Raw genomic sequence first — 12,097 nt, 5'->3', positions numbered from 1 at the left:
CATCTGGCACAGTCTTGGCACACGGCAGGCACTCTGTTGAATGAATGAACTTACTCAATAATTACTTTATTGGACAAAATCCCTGAGGATTTATTTCCCACTGAAGAACCTGACATAGTTATTTGGAACATGCCCAAGCAGAATTGGGAAAGACTGAGGCAAGATTTCATCCAAACATATCTATGCAAATTGTAAAGATGCTCAGGAATAAAGACTTCCTGACCTCCCTGTTGTCTTTGGGCACAGAATTGGCCCACATGGTGGGGAGCCCTAACTCAGCTTACCTGCCATTCACTATCACTTAAGTCCACTCCTTTTTTTCAGTCTCCCATGAGGCTTAAAAAGGTGTTTAAATTTTATTTACCCCACCAAAATGTTAATAATGATTACGTCTGGGTTGTAAGACTGAGGTCAGTTTTTGTTTTTGTTTTTTCTTTTTTTCTTACAAAGTATTACATTTTTTTTAATTGAAAAAAATTTTTTTTCATTTAACCACAAAACAGAGCATTTAGATTATGGTGGCAGATGTAATTTTTCACTTCTTTCTACCTGTCTGTATTTTCCAGATCTTCTAGAATGAGTATGTGCTATTCATATGAGTATGTTGAAAAATTAAAATTTTAATGCTCAACAGTGTGGGACCATCTTTAATAATAATTCGTCCTTTCATTTTACTTAAGAAGATTTGTGGGACCCCCTAAAAATGGCCTCAAAGGATGACCTGACCTAGTTTTTACCAAAATTGTGGAAAATATCATCCCCCTGCAGATGGAGATTTCAAGACCTCACTGAGGAGCCCATCCCCATTTTTAATCTCTTTTAATGCCAGAGAGATGTACTCCTTCCTACTATAAATCTCTCTGGTCTCAATTTAAGCCATTTCACCTTGCTCTGCAAAGAAGGAAAAGAAACCTTAAAGGGCATTTTAACATCAAAATTCTAAAAGTGGTAGTGCTAATGTGATGACTGATAGATTGATATTATTTCTTCCTTTTCAGTGTTTTATAATGAAAACAGCTTATACCCTGCCACCCACTGGCTTTTCTTCCTCCCCTTCTTTAAGGATCACCAGTGTCTGTGTGCGAAGTTCAAGGCTCAGATAAATGGCTTTCACAGACGTAGCTGTATCACAACTGCCATGGGAGGAAGAGTAAGTAAAATGGCAGGGCCAGTAGAACAAAGGAGCTTCCCCAAGATCCCACCGTTAGTTGTGCTGCCGTCAAGACTTAGACCCAAATTCCTCATTCCAACCTCCTAAGGCACTGGTAGCCAGTCTCCAAAATGGTTCCCAGTGACTCCCCATCCTGATTATTCCTATTCTTTTTAGTTCCCCTTGGAAGAGGGCTGAACTGTGGACCCGAAAGAATATTTTGGAAATAACTGTGGGGGGCTTCTGGTGCTAGGTCATAAAAGACATGGCAGCTTCAGCTTTGTTTTCCGGAGGAAGCCAGCCACCGTGTCATGAGGACACGTAAGCAGCCCCAGGGACAAGGCAGAAGCCCCAGACAAGCTTTCAAATGACTTCAGCCCTAGCCAACATCCTCACAGCAACCTCATGAGAGATCCAGAGCCCAGATCACCCAAATACAGTACTTCTGGATTCCTGACCCACAGAAACTATATGAAGTAATAAATATTTACTATCTTAAGGCACGACATTTTGAGGTAATCTGTTACAAGGCAGTAGGTAACTACCACAGACATAGTACCTTCCTTCTGAGCGGCTCTTACATTGTGTGAAGTCTACTAAAAAGCATAGGACCCCCTTTCCAGATCAATTTTACCCAGACCCAACAACACAGGGTCTGACACAGAGTAGGGGGCTCTTAGATCGCCGAATGGATTTAGTCAAGCGGGACTGGGTGCTAAGGCTGGTCCACAGTGGAGGAGGGGCAAGAGAGCGGTGCAGAGTCATCCTGGATGCCTCCCTGACTACTTCTTCAGCAAGACTTTCCATGCTGCCCTATACTCCTTGAGTCTTTCATGCTCCCACAGTACCCAATGCTGCCTTCGAACTATCATGAGGGAAAATAGAACTCACGCTTAACGTTGATGATGACGTCTTCAGTGTCTGCTTCTGAATTAGACTGCCAGCCAGATGAAGTCAGGTACCATAGGCCTGTTTATTGCCCTGTGCTGTGTCCCAGAAGAGAAGCTCCTCTAACCCAGAAAACAGTAAATAACGGCATGGAGCATCTTCTTTCATTGCCACGGATAAGCTTCTACAGGGACGTAAACTCTGTGCTGAGCCCTGGGGACTAACAGCTCAGTCGGCACCGTTCTGCATTACATAGCTTGGATTACAAACGGTGGCAAAACTATGCGGTAGCGGGGGCACCTGGGTGGCTCAGTGGGTTGGGCCGCTGCCTTTGGCTTTGGTCGTGATCTCGGGGTCCTGGGATCGAGTCCCGCATCGGGCTCTCTGTTCGGCGGCGAGCCTGCTTCCCTCTCTCTCTCTCTGCCTGCCTCTCTGTCTACTTGTGATCTCTCTCTGTCAAATAAATAAATAAAATCTTTAAAAAAACAAACAAACAAAAAAAACTATGCAGTAGGGGCCCTGGCGATAGGAGCCGGGGGCGGGGCGGGATAGTGGGGCCTCTTAGAGCTGAAGGAAGAGGATGCCCCCAAAGCTGACACTGTGTAGGGGAGAAATTGTTTCCTAACTCAACATTTACAGTTACTTTGGGTGCAAAATAAACATTGAGAAATGAATAACTAGATACAGAGAACAATTGGTGGCTGCCCGAGGCGGGGGTTGAGAGGTAGGCATAATGGGTAAAGGTGACAAGCTTCCAGTTATAGAGACATGGGGACGCAGTGTACAGCACGGCGACTACAGTTAACAATACTCTGCTGTATATTTGAAAGTTGCTAAGTTAAAAAGTTTCAAAATTCTCATCCCAAGAACAAAACAGATCTGTACCTGTGTGGTAATGGAGGCCGACCAGACTCATCGTCATTGTCTCTCAATGTGTACAAATACCAAGTCACTATATTGCATTCCTGAAACTCATACAATGTTATGTGTCAATTCTATCTCAATTTTGAAAAATGAATAACTTTCTTATGGACCAATAATAATTCCATTTGAACAGAACGGTGGATAAAAGATACCATTCACAAGAACAGTAACAACAACAAAAAAACTTCAACCATTTGGAAATAAAGTTAACAGAAATCGTGCACATCTCAGATGGAGAAAGCTACAAACTTTACAAAGAAGCATGAAGTCTGAACTGGGAAAGATCACAGCTGGCCTTAGACTGGAAGACCCTATAACATGTAGATATCAATTATCCCCAAATTAGCCTATCAAGTAAATGTCACCCCAGTCGAGATCCTAGTGGTCCTAAAATTCAACGGGAAAGACAGATGCATTATTTTCATAACAAAAGGACCTAACATTTACTGACCATTTATCAAGTCCCAGACCCTATCCCATGAACTTGCTATGCCTCATTTCAGCCCATCTTCACAAAAATACCATAAGGTAGGTACCATTACTATCAACATTATACAGATGAGGACGGAGAGGTTCAGAGGGAAGGAAATAACTTGCCCAAGATCACACAGCTAGTGAGCAGCTGACCTGGAATTAAAGCTCAGGGCTGGCTGAATGAACCCAAGCTCCATGAACTTAACCACTCCGCCCTACTGACCCCCAAAAGTTTGAAGATTAGTGAGTTGGGACTTGTTCTACCAGATATAAAAATGTATTAGGTAGCTATGCCAACTGAAACAGTGCAATTTTGACGAAAGAAAAAAAGCAGACCAATTAAACGGAACAGGGTACAGAAACAGAACCAAGTGTACAAGAAATGGTAGCATATGATAAAGGTAACATTTCAAATTGGTGGAGAGAAGCTGGATGGCAATAAGCAGCACAGGGCCACTGGGTAGCCATTTGGAGAAAGCAGTCCACCTTGATCAAAGATTTATATGTCGTGAAAGAAACAAAGCATTGGAAGGAAAAAAAAAGTGAATATTTGTATAATCCTGGAACTGGAGGTATTTCTAAACATGCTATACAAATTAAAAGAAGATCCATCAAGTGAAATTGATAGATTTGACCACATAAAATTAAAAGTGTATCCATGGGCGCCTGGGTGGCTCAATGGGTTAAGCCTCTGCCTTTGGCTCAGGTCATGATCTCAGGGTCCTGGGATCGAGTCCCATATCGGGCTCTCTGCTCATCAGGGAGCCTGCTTCCCCCTTTCTCTCTCTCTCTCTCTCTGCCTGCCTCTCTGCTTACTTGTGATTTCTCTCTGTCAAATAAATAAAAAATCTTTAAAAAAAAAAAATGCATCCGTAGCAAGGATAAAGGCAAACACACAAGGTTAAAGGTTAAAGGGAAACAATGAAGCAGGGGAAATATTTTTCACATATACAGCTAAGAGTTAAGATTCCTAATAAGCAGGGGCACCTGGGTGGCTCAGTGGGTTAAAGCCTCTGCCTTCGGCTCAGGTCATGATCTCAGGGTCCTGGGATCGAGCCCCGCATTGGGCTCTCTGCTCCGCAGGGAGCCTTCTTCCTCCTCTCTCTCTGCCTGCTTCTCTGCCTACTTGTGATCTCTCTCTCTGTCAAATAAATAAATAAAATCTTTAAAAAAAAAAAAAGATTCCTAATAAGCAGAATTCTTAAAAGTCAATAGAAGCACCTCAATAGGAAAATAGTCAAATAACAATGGCCTAAGTAGGCAATTAACAAAAGAAGAAAGACGAATGAAGTAAATACTTGAAAAGATTGTCAATCTCATTAGTAATCTTGGAACTACAGGACTGTGATACCATTTTTCTTTTCTTTTTTTTTTTAAAGATACATTTATTTACCTTAGAGAGAGAAAGAGAGTAGGGGGAGGGGAAGGGGACAAAGAAGAGAGAGAATCTCAACCAGACACCCCGCTGACCGTGGAGCCTGCCTCAGGGTTCAATCCCATGACCCTGAGGTCATGACCTAGCGGAAACCAAGAGTCAGGTGCTCAACCGACTGAGCCACCCAGGGGCCCCTGGATACCATTTTCAATAACCAGAATGACAAAGGTTTAAAAAGCCTGGCAGAATCTAGTGTTAGCAAGGAAGGGAATGGGAAGACAAGAACGATTTCTGCACTGTTTGTGGGAGTGCAAATTCACACATTTTGCGAGGCAGTTTAGCAGTGTGTGAACAGATTATAATGGGAAAAGCCTTTGATCTAGTAATCTCACTTATGGAGATTTATCCCAGAGAGGAAATTCAGCAAGTGAATCTATCCGCAAGCACAATGATCTACGTACAAGTTTGCTTAATACGACATTGTATAAAATAGTAAAAATCTGGAAGTGCCTTCAGTGACTATCAATGACATCAAGTAAGTTCTGGTATTCCATAAAATAGATTACCAGGCAGCCATTAAAAATGATATGTCTATATTTATGAACTGGACATATGTCCAGAACATGTTACAGAGTAAACACCAGACAGGTGTGAACTATGAACCCATGTATATTATGAAAATCAAACTAGAAGTTTGTATAAGGAGTTATCTAAAAGACTGGCCATCAGCTAGCTACGGTTAATGGAATTTCCAGTGATTTGTCATTACTCCTTTACATGTTTCTGTATTGTTTAAATTTGTTGTCATCAGAATGTATGATTCTTGTGGTGCCTGGGTGGCTCAGTGGGTTAAGCCTCTGCCTTTGGCTCAGGTCATGATCTCAGGGTCCTGGGATCGAGCCCTGCGTCAGACTCTCTGCTTAGTAGGGAGCCTGCTTCCCCCCCACCCCACACTCCCACTTTGACTCTCTGCCTACTTGTGATCTCTGCCTGTCAAATAAGTAAATAAAATCTTTTTTTTTTTTTTAAAGACTATGTGGGGCGCCTGGGTCGCTCAGTGGGTTAAAGCCTCTGCCTTCAAAGCCTCTGCCTTCGGCTCAGGTCATGATCCCAGAGTCCTGGAATCGAGCCCCGCATTGGGCTCTCTGCTCAGCAGGGAGCCTGCTTCTCCCTCTCTCTCTGCCTGCTTCTCTCCCTACTTGTGATCTCCGCCTGTCAAATAAATAAATAAAATCAATCAATAAATCAATCAATAAAATAAAATAAAATAAAAAAATAAATAAAATCAATCAATAAATCAATCAATAAAATAAAATAAAATAAAAAAATTTAAAAAAAGAATATATGATTCTTATAATCAGACTATTCAATAAAACTCACTGCATTTTGATTTAAAAATAGCACTTAAGTGAACAATGAGCATAGAGCCTAGAAACGTTTCATTGTCACATTTATTCCCTACCTCAACTCGACAAGGAAGGTATTATTCAATAATTTTACAGGAAAGAAGATAACTCAGGGCTCAGAAAGGTTAAGCAAACTGTGCCGGACATTATCAGGATGTGAATTCAGTTCTGGTTGACAGACAGAGCTCTCTCAGGAATGCCTGCTGGTTACTGACAACTAATATTGCTATTGAATAATATGGGCCTCTTATTATATGCCTAGAAAGTGCCAGGCATTCGACGGACTCCCAAAGCAACAGGCCTGATAGTAAACCCTCTCACCAAGGCGCAGGAGCTTGCTGCGGTTAGTAAGCGGTTAGTTTTCACCTTGAGACATTATTTGTGCTGAGGTCTCTGCTCCTCCATATGTCTTTCCCTCTCCATCTTGTAGCTCGTCGATTGGATTGTCCTTAAATACAGATTACTCCTTTGACCATAATGCAAATGTTTACTTTTGCCACGTAGTATTTAAGCAAGAATGCTGTGACGGTTCCACTGGCAGAGTAAAACCAAGGCTGCCTTGCTCCTCCCCAGTCTGGCTCTCCTCTGCTTGGCCTCTGGGCTTCCTCCATCTGCCCTCCTGACCACTCCCCGACTATCTGACAGCCAAAAGTGGCGGTCACTAAATGCTGGCTGAAAAAAAGAAAGGAGAAAGCTCCACACCGTAAGAGACACGGATTTCAAGCAGGCAGTTGGAGGGGGGCCTTGGGGGCTGAATGAAATGGGACTGAGCAGAGAGGGGGGAAAGCTTCAGTGAAGGCCATGTGTTCACAGTCTGCCACCTGGACCCGTACCTCCGTGCTACGCTGCCTGGCTTTACAAAGCGCTGTCACTTCGTGACTGTCATTGCCACCATTACGGAGTGCTTTGCCAGGGGCCAGGCACCAGGCGGTTTACAGAGACTCTAACTTCTCTGTGTAGATTTCATTTATTTTGATGATTATCCCTATGATTATTCTTTGCCTTCGCTCTCTCTCCAACTAGTTCCATAAAGCTCTAGGGGGGCAAGGTTTTCTCTCTGTTGTATTCACAGCAGTGCCTGGCAAATTGATGGCTCAGGAGGTCACGGAGTCCTCCCCAGGGCCCTGTGAAGTAAGGAGCCTGGGCGGCTCGGTCGGCTGGGCGGCCTGACTCTTGGTTTCTTTTTTTTTTTTTTTTTAATATTTTTATTTATTTATTTGACAGAGAGAAAGCGATCACAAGTAGGCAGAGAGGCAGACAGAGAGAGAGGAGGAAGCAGGCTCCCTGCTGAGCAGAGAGCCGGACGCGGGGCTCGATCCCAGGACTCTGGGATCGTGACCTGAGCCGAAGGCAGCGGCTTAACCCACTGAGCCACCCAGGTGCCCCCTGACTCTTGGTTTCTTGCTGTTTGGCTTAGGTCACAATCTCAGGGTCATGGGATTGAGCCCATGCGCAGCAGCAAGTCTGCTTCTCCTTCTCCCTCTGCCCCTCTCCCTGCTTTTGTGCATGTGTGTGCTCTCTCTCTTTCAAATAAATAAATCTTTTTAAAAAAATGCCTTTTACCTTCACTTTACAGATGAGCAACATGAAGCTTAGATGCAACAAGTGACTTTTGCAAAGGTACAGATCCAACAACAGGACTACTCTAAAAACAGATCCGCGGCCTCTCTCTCCATTTGGAAACTAGTTGTTATGACCCCTTTCTGACAGTGGAGGAATCTGAGACCCTTCGGAAGGTTAAAACAACATCGCCATAATCACAAAGCTGGTAAATGGGGGCGCCTGGGTGGCTCAGTGGGTTAGAGCCTCTGCCTTCGGCTCAGGTCATGATCCCAGGGTCCTGGGATCGAGCCCCACATCGGGCTCTCTGTTCAGCGGGGAGCCTCCTTCCCCATATCTCTCTCTGCCTGCCTCTCTGCTCACTTGTGATCTCTGTCTGTCAAATAAATAAGTAAAATCTTTAAAAAAAAAAACAAAAACAAAGCTAGTAAATGGTGAGTTCTGGATTCACAATTCAGCAGTGTGGGTCCAGTGCCTACGCTGTTCTCCACTGCCCGCGCTGCCTCAGTAAGGCGATGGACCAAGCGCCAGCAGCCGGGAGGGCCGGCATCCCCAAAGCACTCACCAAGGTCAAGGCTGGGCTGCTTGGCCCATCAGGCATGCCCTCGTGTATCTCTCTTCATCTTCTCTTTTAAACCTCGCTGTCGCCCTGTGAAGCTGTAGATGAGCAAACCGGGGTTCTGAGACACAACAAAAGCCAGACCTGGACAGAGAATCGATCAGTGGCAGCCTGACCCTCTGCAGTTGGGAGCGAAGGTGCCGTGGCTGCATTTGGTGCACCAGGGGGACGGAGATGTTTTCAAAATTAATGGTGGTGATGGTTGTACAGCTCCCTGTGAATACACTCCAGACCCGTGAGTGATACACTTTCAGTGGGTGAACGGTGTGGGGAGTGAGTTATAGCTTAATCAAGCCTTTTATTTTGAAAGTGGGGAGGACATGGAGGAGGAAGTAGCAGTGGTGGAATTTCCACTGGCTTTAGATCAAACACCCGGGAACCACTGGTACCACCGCGGCCTTTTCTATGTCTCTCGCTTCATGCATCCACTTACCAGAAATCAACACACACCCGGAGGCGCCTACTTCTCCTCTCCTCTCCCAGCGCCTGAGGCAGGTCATGGCCCCTCACCCCAACTATCGCACTCCTTCAAGCACCCCTCGTCTTGTCCCCTTGCTTGCTACCTCTCTTCTCCACAAAGCTGCCAGAGAGATCTGCTTAAAGCATTACTGTCAGATTTCCCTCTTTTGCTTAAAAGCCTCCAGTGGTCTAAAGATAAAATTGACTTACAATTCAGAGCTGGCCCCTGGCCACCTTTCCAAACTCACTGCCCACCAGCCACTCTCGCCTCCTTGCTTTCCCCAAACACACTCCCACCTCTGGGCCTCTGCACCGTGGTCTTTTCCCTGGAATACTTTTCTTCTTGGTACCAGATCCCCACATCCTTGCTCCCTAATTTCACTCAGGGCTCTCCTCAAATGTCACACATCACCGTTGCAGAGAAGCCTTCCCTAACTTCCTGATCTAACCCAGCTCCCACCTCCCCCAGCTTGGCAGCCTCATTAGACCTGCCTTGTTTTCCTTCAGAGCATTTCTGACCACGCAACATAACACATACTTCTCTTTTGTTTGTTTGAAGTTAACTCTACCCCCAATATGGGGCTCAAACTCACTACCCCGAGACGAAGATATCCTCTACTGACTAAGCCAGCCAGGTGCCCCAACACACACTTCGTTAACCATCTGTCCCCACCCCTAGAATGTAACATTCCTGGGCACAGGAGTTCATCCTGGAACCCTAGGACTAGAACAATGGGTAGAACATAGTAGATAATCAAAAAATGAACACATTAATCGAATTCCAAAGCTCTGGCTTCTCTTGCTGCCCCTCAGATAATCCAGCAAAGAGACTAATCGCTGCGTTTAACACGCTCCTTATGCAAATCTGTGACCCCTTCTGCATCCCATCAGAGGTACCACTGACAACCTGGACTTGGACTTATTTGTGAATGGCCAAGTCATTCCCTACCAGACTGGGAGCTCTGGAAGGGCAAGTTCCCAAGCTGTAGCCCATGACACCTAGTGCAGACTTGAACAGCATACTTAAATCCTCTGTTGGCTGGATAAAGAAGGGAAATTTCAAAACCAGCAGCAATTTAATTTTTCTCTTCCCAAAGGCAGCAAAGGGACCACCTTCCAGACCACTGCACTGAAAAATGCCTCAGCCCTATTCTCAGGAAACTAAGACCTTGAAGTCAAGTTCAAGTGCTTCTTGGAATTCCTTGGGTAGCGAGCTGTGCCGGGGAAAGCTCCCTGCAGAATGGAATTTGCCAGCCGAGCCCAGAAAAACCTGCATGAAACAGCAGGCAAACTTAAAGCAGCACTTAGTGAAATTGCTTTCTGTTATCTCAGAGGAAATAATAGCATATGAGGCTGGCTTAAGGAGAAAATGCTCAAGTGTAAATAGGGCCGTGTTTTACACACACACACACACACACACACGCGCGCGCGCGCCTTCAAGGACTCTCTATCTTCAGGCTGTGCCACAAAGTCAAGACCCTTCCCAAGCCCAGTCATTCTCACTCCCATCACTCTCCAGTTCCCCAACCACCAGAACTCCCCAGGAGCTCCTTCATGTTGCCCTTTGTCTGGCATGCTCCTCCCATGCTCCTCCCTCCTTCCCAGGTGGGTAAAATCCTACCCATTTTCACAGAGCACAGCTCCAATGCTGTCTCCTTGGCGAAGCCTTGCTTCACCTCTCCTTCCTGGAGTGGCACATCTCCCCTTCCTCTGCCAGAAAACACTGTTCTCAGCTGTAGGTGTCTGCACACATCCAACTCATATAAGTGTCAAACTTGGAGAAAACTATAGGACATACCCTCAGGGAATTTACTGTCTGGTAGGGGAGAGGAAAGCAAAAAACAAACTAACAAAAAACAAACAAAAACAAAAAAAATATTACCCATCATCTTAAGTTGGGAAAGGGGCTAAGAGGGAAACAAGAGGAGAGGTACCATGCAGTCAGGTGGAGATGGGGAGAAACCAGGATGGATGCTTGGGGAAGGCTTCTTTGAAGAGGTGACATTAAACTGGTACCTGATGGATGAATAGGAGGTAGCCCACCAAAGAGTGCGGAGAAGTTTCCAGAAAGAGGACACAGGACATGTGAAGGTGCCAAGGCATGAAAGCAGTGGGCACAACCAAGGAACCAAAAGGAGAGCTGTGTGGCTCCAGCCTCGAAGGGCTGAGAGAGCATGTGAGGGGAGGAGGCAGGCATTCTCGCAGGTCCTAATCGCTCTGGACTGTGTCCTCGAAGGGCCTGAGAACATTCTACTCCTCCCCATCTCCACTGCAGAGCAAGACACCTGGTGCAAAATAGCATTCAACAAGTTCCCTGAGGGCTATACTGCCCTCAGAGATGTCTCTCTCTTTGCCCATTCCCCCACTCCAAAAGCAAGTCCCCAGTTGGCTCACCCAACTGAAACACCCGGCGATGGTTAACCACAATTCTGGTGATGGAAACAGAGGTCAAAACAGGAGCAGCTGCAAGAGCTACAGTTACGTCCTTGACGAATGCTACTGATGACCCAGGTGACAGATGTAACTACCACATGATCCTTGGAGACCAGATTCTCAGGGCAAACTTCAATCAGATGGCAAGTCTAGTGCAATAGGGCTTGCCAAAATCACATGCCCAAGACTTAAGCCATTCGCGTGAAGTCCAAAATACAGTTTCCAAGGTCAACTGTTGTTATTCACAACACCCTGACAACCAAATATTTTTTTTCCTTCCATGCAACAACCAAATCTTTGATTCTCCAGACACCAAGAATTCTGACCCTATCTGGAGTCAGCACAGATTCTACAAGTTAAGGGCTCAGCCCCATAAGATTGCCCCACCTCTGATGCCAGCTCAAAGTTCAAGGCTGACACTTGTATTTCCAGCCAACTATAAACTAGCTATACCTCAGGGGTTCCTATGACCCATGCCCCAAGTTTGATCATTGCCAGAACAGCTCACAGAACTCAGGAGAGTGTTAGTTACTATTACGAATTTATTATAAAGGAGGCAACTCAGGAACAGTCAAATGGAAGAGCTGCACAGTGCAAGGATGAGGGGAGGGGTGTGGAGCTCCATGCTGCCTTCTGATGTGACACCCTCCCAGCATCTCACTGTGTTCACCAACCTGGAAGCTCTTGGAACTCCATCATTTAGGGGCTTTTCTGAGGCTTTGCTACCCAGGCACAATGGATTAAATGATTGCCTATTGATGATTAACCCAATCCAGCTCCTCCCCCCGCCCCCCCCCCCCCCAGGATGT

This window comes from Meles meles, chromosome 16 (genome assembly GCF_922984935.1).
Source record: "Meles meles chromosome 16, mMelMel3.1 paternal haplotype, whole genome shotgun sequence".
NCBI classification, from domain to species: domain Eukaryota; kingdom Metazoa; phylum Chordata; class Mammalia; order Carnivora; family Mustelidae; genus Meles; species Meles meles.
The sequence above is the reverse complement of the archived record's forward strand: the minus strand, read 5'-3'. Positions refer to the sequence as shown.